Source organism: Suricata suricatta, chromosome 4, assembly GCF_006229205.1.
Source record: "Suricata suricatta isolate VVHF042 chromosome 4, meerkat_22Aug2017_6uvM2_HiC, whole genome shotgun sequence".
NCBI lineage: Eukaryota > Metazoa > Chordata > Mammalia > Carnivora > Herpestidae > Suricata > Suricata suricatta.
Window position 1 is genome coordinate 34848931 of NC_043703.1, and position 9492 is coordinate 34858422.

General features: G+C 33.9%; 1 pseudogene; it reads right to left on the reverse strand.

The window, feature by feature from the left end:
• Window positions 1-212: 212 nt before the first annotated feature.
• On the reverse strand, window positions 213-374 carry LOC115291001 (annotated as a pseudogene).
• Window positions 375-9492: the final 9118 nt, after the last annotated feature.

The following is a 9492-nucleotide window of genomic DNA, read 5'->3' on the forward strand; positions in this document are numbered from 1 at the left end:
AAAAAGTTATGTTTGACACGTTGCTGCAATATAACTACCTACCCCCTAATCCCACTGATAATCAGAAGATAACCTTTAAAATCAGGATCAGGAGCACCTGGGTGGTTCTGTAGGTTAGGCATCTGACTTTTCATTTTGGCTCAGGTCATGATCTCATGGCTCATGAGTTTGAGACCCCATAGGGCTGTGTGCTAACAGAACAGGGCCTGCTTGGTGATTCTCTATTTTCCCTCGCTCTCTGCCCTGCCCCCTTCTCTCTCAAAACTAGATAAACACACAAAAAGTTTCAAAAAATAAAATCAGGATCATAGGGTATATTAAACTGATAAGAACAGATACTACACTTGATCTTAGCCAAAAGGCCGAGAAGCGATAGGATCAGAGGGTATAAATCCATTGCGTACATTTATGTAGTACTACCTGACAGAATGTCTTCCTGCTGCCTATTACAACCCTATTTTCCCTGTTTGTTTAATTATAAAACAAAAACAAAAGGATACATTTTAACTTTTAGAAGGAAAAGATGCCACTTAAACATTTCTTTAATAGACTTAGTTTCAAGAATACAGAAATACAGAAACACCCAAATGATAGCCATATACATTTTATTGAAAATAATAAAATTTACATTATTCCATTTTAAATAAATTCTTTGAGTTTTCTAACAGGCACTTATATTAATCTGAAAAAGGACTGTAAAGGGACAGGCCATCATCATTAAATTAAGCTGGTATTTACAATAAAAGAGGCCTCTCAAATTTCAAAGATATGTCTTAAAAATCTATAATAGGTGGTAAAAAGAAATATTGAGAAAAATCTGTGACTACATGGATTCAGGTGAGTTAAATTGCTTTTCCTGTTCAGAGAGAGGTCACTTCAAATTGCCCAACCATGAGTAATGTAAATTCGAAACAAGGAACTTCACTGCATTACAACACAAAATGTTAAAAATTTATTAAATAATATTTCTAAATGTATTTTAAAATCCCATTACTACATACTTTAACTATAAAAAGTGTGGCTGCCACTACCAAAATGCAAATAACAGAAAGATGGAAAATAAAGCAAAATCAAAAGTAGAGAAGAAAAACAGCACCCATATTCCCCATTCCACCCATTTCCAAGCCATTATCACTGTTAGCATCTTTGAGAAAGGTTACTCTCAGAGTGTGATGATAGGGTAAATGGTATCCTTTGGAAATGTAATGTATCTTAAGATCCAGCTCTGACATTGTTTGAAAAGAACATAAGATAATTTATGTGCATCATGAAATAAAAATTTTATAAGAATCAAAATCTCTACATATCAGATCTCAAATGTTAACAGTATTCAGATTTGAGGAAAATGATTTACCTCTATTGAATGTTTTGAAGAATTTCAACTCATACCTATAAATATTTAGATTTTTATTTGCTTATAAGAAGAGTACAGTCCAATATAGCAAAAAAATGACTTATTTCTGGCATATTTATTTGTTAGACTTGGGCGATACTATACCCTCCATGAATTAATCAATATTGTAATGCCTTATTCATTGTCACAAAATATATAGGTAACTCCCAAGCAACCAGAAATATGACAAAGTCATTCAGAATGAGTATACAAAACTCCAAAACATCCGACTATGTGCACTTAGCCATGTGCCTAACTGTATAAAAACTTACCCCCAGAGAAAACCGTCAGAAGTCACTTTAGAAGAGTGTATCCATATCAGTTATGGCTGTTAAGAAAGCTTGGACGTGGAGCTTACAGTTTATAAACTATGCTGATTTCCAGCTTGAATAGTAAAATGTGTATTGAATGGGGTGGGGATAGTTTGGGATGAGTTCCTGTCTACACATTATTCTCTAAGGACTTCTGAAGCTATCAGCTTTCTTTTTGTTTTAAATCTGTTCAATGTGTACTTTTGATACAAGGGAGCAGATTGAGCCCCTAGTCTATATTTTATTAGCTAAGAGGCCTAGAGGAAACCTGAAGATTATATATCACTAATTCTTTAAGCCAAATTCATTCATTCAAACATTCAGTCAGTCAGTTTTGAAAACCTACTATGCACTAGGCCCACATTTTCAATGGCCTAATTATTTTGACAAACATTTTCAATTATTTATTTTCAATTAGGAAACAGCTAAACTTTGAAAAGTTACTCTTTTTAATTTTTGTGAAGAAGCAAGGGACTATTTAGTTACATATATTTTATCTTCCAGGTTTACTCTGTTTAGCTTAAGTCATCAGAGACCATGTTACCTTGGCATTTTTATCAGGCCTTTTTTTTCTTTTTTTAATGTTTTATAATGTTTGTTTATTTTTGAGTGAGAGAGAGACGGAGTGCGAGAAAGGAAGGGGCAGAGAGAGGGAGACACAGAATCAGAAGCAGGCTCCAAGCTCTGAGCTGTCAGGACAGAGCCCAGTGTGGGGCTCGAACCCACGAACGGTGAGATCATGACCTGAGCCGAAGTCGGACACTCAGCCGACTGAGCCACCCAGGCACCCCAGGCCTTTTCTAAGTATGTTGACATTGTTATCGCTGATCATTTTTATTAAAGACTTCTATTTTTGGAGAACTTTAAGTGTCTAACAACATCTAATAGAGATATCACCCAGTATTTTTGAGCAATGATAAATGAGCGTTCTAGAAACAAGTTTTTTGTTTAAGAGTAGCCTTTTCTAGAACAATCGTTTCACAGCACAAATGGATTAATTCTTACTCAAATAGCCAATTGAAACTAAGCCTTATTTTCCCTTATAGACTGAAATGAAGTGTAGAAAAATAAAATGCAAAAACTTAACCCACATAGTATTTCATACTGAAGATGTGTCTAATAAAATGCATGGCTTAGGTAGCAAGCTCTGCCTAAGGTACCTCTGTTTAGGATTATGTCATACCAAAGACCATCCCTCTCTCTTTCTAGAATTTTCAGAAAACAGCAAAGGCAGTTTCTAAAAGATTAAACTAAAGGATGTAAAACTGACCGGTTCATTTGTAGCCTTCCCACTAATGAGACAGTAGAAACAAGGAGATGATATTGTATAATAAACAGGATGTCAATTCATGCTATGAGAAGCTACAACTAAATACTTAAGTGAAATGGAACTTTTGATCTAATTTCTCCTTTTAAACAGGTTAAAATATAAGATCTTTTTGATAGATGGGAGATTCTTTTTGACAGATATAAGATAGTCTTTTTCTTTTAAAAATTTGTTAATTTTTTTTTTAATTTATCTTTGAGAGACAGAGAGAGACAGTGGGAGCGTGGGAGGGTCAGAGAGAGAGGGAGACACAGAATCTGAAGCAGGCTCCCGGCTCTGAGCTGTCAGCACAGAGCCTGACGTGGGGCTCGAACCCACAAACCATGAGATCATGACCTGAGCCGAAGCCAGATGCTTAACTGACTGAACCACTCAGGCGCCCAAGATTCTCTTTTTCACTTTGATAGCTTGGCTGGTGTTCTTAAGCTTCAGACCGAGGTGCGGCTCAAGGACAGAGAGCAAGTAGAGCTGATTAGTTAGAGGCTTCCTCCAACATGTTTTCTTTGTTCTATTGAACTCAAAAGAACCCAAGTTTTCAATTATCCGCTCTTAAAGTGGGAATAACACTTACCTCATTTTCATTCATCAGTTATGTTTCTGTACTGGGAAATACTTAAATATGTAATTGTTGCTAGCCAATTGTCCATGGGTCTCAGGCATTTCTGTACATCATATGAAGCAACGTATTAACTGCACTTTGTTACAGACTAAGTTTAAAAGGACATTTATGCAGTAAACATCTTTGGATGATAGAGATAATGTCTCTCTCCAGAGCAAAAGCCAGGCATACTTAAGAGTCCAGTATAAGAAACTTAATGCCTCCCTTTGGGGCTAAAGTCATGCATGCCTAAAGCCCAGTATAAAGATTTGTGTTTCCTAAACTTAAATTTCTTCTCCTCCAGTGCAACTCACAGTGTGTCCAGCCAGATATCCATGTGATCTATTTGTGTTACTCTTGTGCAACTGGGGAGAAAGAATAAATGACAGTAATTAGCTTGTGCTACTTTCTCTGAGTCACAAGTCTCCTTTTACCCAGGAGATTCATGCCTTATGCTGGCATCCAAGAAACTGAGGCAGGCCAATTTGAAAGTAAGGTGATATAACTAGATTCTTATAAATAAGGTAACATATCAAGCTCTTCACAGTTCTTGAAAAATATGGGTCACAAACCCAGGTTGATGCCAGACTAAAAAGATAAATGTGATCTCATAATTGCCTTTGAGAAGCTTGATCTATAAATTACTACAATTCAAGTTATGCTGCAAGTGAAATGTGGATGGATTTGTGGGTTGCAGAAGGAGGTTTATTTCTGCTGGCTGAAGGGATGAAATGCAGTGGGTAGGTATCGTGTGTTACATGTATGATGCTCGTCTTGTATAAAATGCACTTACATTCTCCTGTAAAAATATTCTTCTTCGTGGAATTACTTACCAACGATGGATCTTGAATTTTTCCAAATTCTAGGTTGAAGTTTATCAAGATATTTTTTCCTAAGATAATTGTGATAAATATATCCTTATATAAAACTATAATACTAAGTTTTTTTCTAATATTGCAATATCCTTACTTGTATAAAATAAGATTCATTTCATCATGGTTTACTACTCCGAATATGTGTTTTCTCTTTGTGAATGTTTTTTACATAAACATACATAATAAAAGTTAGTGTATACCTTTTGTATTTAAAATTTCAAAGTTTTAGTATTGTTTATTTTTACTTCAAAAAGATTTGGAATGTTTTTATTTCAGTTTTCTATGACTTGTAGCTAGTTTAATATGATTGAATTTATCTGATTTTTAAATTTTTGATAGAATTCCTCACTACAAACATATATGCTTGAGGGTTTGTCACCAGCTAGATTGGGGAAGGGTCGATCTCCAAACCTTTTTATATTTTTTACTTTGGAAAGTTAAGTTTGCTTAGCTGTTCCAAAGTTACTTTTGACAAATGTCTCCATAAGAAACTGTTTTTAGACAGGTTTTTAAATGCTTATTTATGTAAAGTTTAGAAAATGTATCTTGTTGCTCTTATGTTTCTTTATCTGTGGAGAATTTCCCTTAACCATTTTTGTTTGGGTATTTGTGATCTCTTTCCAGAAGTTTTCTTTCCTTAATTAGGTCAGCTATTGGCTTCTATTTTATTATGTCTTTGAAATGAGTACCTGTAACCTGTTTATTCTAGTATCTTCAATGTATTATTTTTCCCTTTATAATATCACTTCTTTTTTTCATTTTGTTTATATATTTTTTCTAATCAGTCAGCTTGGATTATTTTTTAACTTACTTTATATTTTATATTAATGTAAGCTAGAAGGCTCGGCATATTTCTCTGAGTTCTGATATGGATACAGTGAGGTATACAACAGAACATAGTTGTCACATGAAAACATGTCACCTAAAAAATTAATTAAAGGACCATTCTAAGAGTGCAAGATGGATAAAATATATTTATCATTGTGTATGGTCAAGATATAGACAATTTACATTATTTCCTGTAATTTCAAATTTCATGTTAGTTTTAGTTAGCAGTTGCACCGTTAAATGCATTTGTTCTTATCAGTTCTTGAGCTTTTCACAATCACATTTTTATTACTTGATGTTTGTTTTCTGGTGGATTTCTCAATAATGGCTCATAGCATTAATACTCCTCATGTCCTTGAATGCTTATTGCTATTGAGTTTGAGTGAAGGGAACAAACCTTTTGTTGCATTTTCTTTCTTTGAAAATTCTGTATGTGTTAGTGGGAGCCACAGGATTAAATTTTTGCCCATAGAAGTGACACTGTTTTCACCTGTTTGCCAAAACAAAATATCCTCCCACTTGAATTTCAGAAATATTGCTAGGGTCTGAATCAGTATTTATTATTCTTATCTAATTTACCCTGACATACAATGTGGCCTTCCCTATTTTTAATTTATTTTTAAAAAATTTTGGCAAACATTTTGAATTATATACTTTTCGTGTTTCTTTTTATTTCAAGTTTTTCTGCAGGATCTAAAATTTGTGGCTTATTTCCTTACACTATTGCTTTCCTTCCAATTTTCGAAATTATTTTTATTTACACATTTTTGTCATTTTTATAATTTTAAATGTAATTAATTAATTTTTTTTTGAGAGAGAGAGATTGTGAGGGGCAGAGACAGAGGGAGAGACAAAATCCAAAGCAGGCTCCAGGATCTGAGCTGTCAGCACATAGCCTGACCTGGGACTCAAACTCACAAAAGCAAGATCATGACCTGAGCTGAAGTCGGATGCTTAACTGACTGAGCCACTCAGGCACCCCTGTCATTTCTGTCCTCTAAATCTCTTAACAAGAGTATTACAATCCCTTTATTTTGTTTTTTCCCCCCACTTATTTCTATGGATGCTTTTAATGCTTTGATGTGAATTTTCATTGTCCATTTTCTTCCCCTGAGTTAGGCTAATTCTTTGAGTTCCTGTATTCTGCTTTGTCATATTTTCACATGAATTATTGCATTTTTGATGGTTTATGCTTTTGTTTTATTTTGGTAATCCATGGATTGAAATTGGTTATAAATGTTTTTTTCTTTCTGATGAAGTTTCTTTATAAATATTTCTATCTTAGTTCTTTCCTTAGCACCAAACCCTTTTTCTTTTTTCTTTGTTATGGTACTATATTGGTTCATTTTTTTTTAATCACTGAAAAGGGTAGATTTCTCCAGGTATTTGGAGTTGTGTGTATCTGGTTTGCTTTACTGGTAGTGATAGGATGGAGCAGGATTCCATCCCAAATTAACTGAGACTTTTTTTTTAATGATAGATGATTTTGTACATGTTTCTATAGTTTAGTTTTTTCTTCCCTAACCAATGGAAATAGAGAATATGTTTTCTTGTTTAGGCATTTTCATTTCTTGTAACAGAGACAGACTGCTTCCTGCAAATATGGCTTTTTATGATATTCTTTGCTCAGCCCAATGGAATATTGCTTCATTGCTTATTTCTCTTTTGATGGTATTTTCTTGCCGATTCTGCCTGCATGGAATCTTCCTATCCCTATGATACCTCTGTTGATTTTAGCAGCTCTTGCATCAACTTAGGAGAACCGGGAAATTTTGAAGAAAGTAAAGCTGGTACTACTGTTGTCTTTGTTTCTTTTAGATGTTTTTAACGAGAAGGATGAAATAGAGCCCCAATGGTAACATGTCCAAACTGTAAATGAAAGTCTATCAACCGTGCTCTTAGGATTGAGGTTCATTAAGCATTCTAGATTTTATATTAGCAGACATCTGTTATTTTTGTTGTCACTTTTTTAAAATTCCCGTATAGTTAACATACAATGTTATATTACTTTTTAGGTGTACATTACAGCGATTCAACAATTCCATGCATTATTCAGTGCTCATCTTGAAGGATGTACTCTTCATCCCCTCCACCTATTTCACCCCCCACCCCCCACCCCTTCTGGTAACCGTCAGTTTGTTCTTTATCATTAAGAGTCTGCTTTTTTTTGGTTTCTCTTTTTTTGTTATTTGTCTTGCCTGTTAAATTTCACATATAAGTGAAATGATATGCTTATTGTCTTTCTCTAACTTCTTTGCTTAGTGTTATTCCCTTTAGATGCATCCATATTACTGAAAATGGTAAGACTGAATTCTTTTTTATCCACTCATTGGTTGTTGGACACTTGGGTTGCTTCCATAATTTGGCTATTATAAAAAAAATACTACAATAGACAAAGAAGTATATATATATCTTTTCAGATTAATATTTTTGTATTTTGGAGGTAAATACCTGGGACTGGAACTACTGCATCGTATGGTCATCCTATTTTTAATTTTTTAAGGAACCTCCATATTGTTTTTCACAGTTGCTGCAATACTTTTGGCATTCCCACCGATAATGCATGAGTTTTCCTTTTTCTCCATATCCTTGCCAACACTTGTTGTTTTTTGTGTTTTTTATTTAATCATTCTGACAGGTCTAAGGTGACATCTCATTGGTTTTGATTTGCATTTCATTGATGAGTGATGTTGAGCATCCTCTATTGTGTCTGTTGGTCACCTGTATTTCTTTTTTGAAGAAGTATCTGTTCATGTTTTATGCTCATTTTAAATTGGATCATTTGTGTATGTATGTTCATGTGCGTGTGTGTGTAATTGTGTCAGTTATTTATATATTTTGGATACCAACACATTACCTGATATGCCATTTGTGAATATATTCCTATTCAGTAGTGTTGGTTTTCTTGGTATGCAGAAGCTTTTTATTTTCATGTGGCCTCAATGGTTTATTTTTGCTTTTGTTTCTTTTGCCTCAGGAGACATCAATAGAAAAATATTGATATGGCCAGTATCACAGAATCTACTGTGTGTCTTCTGTTTTAGGATTCTTATGGTTTCAGATCTCACATTAAGGTGTTTAATCCATGTTGAGTTTATTTTTGTGTATGATGTAACCAAGTGGTCTAGCTTTATTTTTTGAAATTAGTTGCCCAGTTTCCCAGTGGCATTTGTTGAAGAGATGTCTCTTTCCCATGTGTATTCTTGCCTCCTTTGTCAAAGATTAATTGACCATACAATCATGGGTTTATTTCTAGTCACTTCATTCTTTTCTGTTGATAGGTATGTCTACTTTTGTGTCAGTATCATACTGTTTGGATTACTATCTTGAAATCTGAGATTGTGATACCTCCCATTTTGTTGTTTTCAAGTTTGCATTGGCTACTCAGGGTCTTTTGGTTCCATGTACATTTTAAAATTACTAGTTCTGTGACAAATGCTGTTGGTATTTTGATAAAGATTGCATTACATAGGTATATTGCCTTGGGTAGTATAGATATTTTAATAATATTTGTTCTCCCAGTCCATGATCATGGGATATTTTTCCATTTGTGTTATCTTCAGCTTCTTTCATCAGTGTTTTATAGTTTTCAAATACAGGTCTTTCACCCCCTTGGTTAAGTTGATGTCTAAGTATTTCATTTTTTGTACAATTGTAAATGGGATTATTAATTTTTCATCATGTTAGTTAATTATAGTGTATAGAAATGCAAGATTCCTGTATATTGATTTTGTATCCTGAGATCTTACTGAATTAATTTATCAGTTCTAATATCTGTTTGGTGGAGTCTATAGGGTTTTCTTTGTATAGGATCATGTCATCTTCAAATAGCGAGTTTTACTTCTTCCTTAGCAGTTTGGATGCCTATTTCTTGTCTGCTATCCATGACTAGGCCTTTCAGTACTGTGCTGAATAAAAGTGGTAAGAGTGGGGATCCTTGGTTTGTTCCTCATCTTAGGGAGAAAGCTCTATTTTTCACCATTGAGTGTACTATTAGTTGTGTTGTTTTCATAAGTGGCCTTTATTATGTTGATGTATGTTCCCTCCAAACCCACTTTTTTGAGGGTTTTTAATCATAAATAGATGTTGCACTTTATCAGATTTTTTTTTGTATCTACTGAAATGATTGTGTGGTTTTATCTTTCTGATATTGCTAAAAT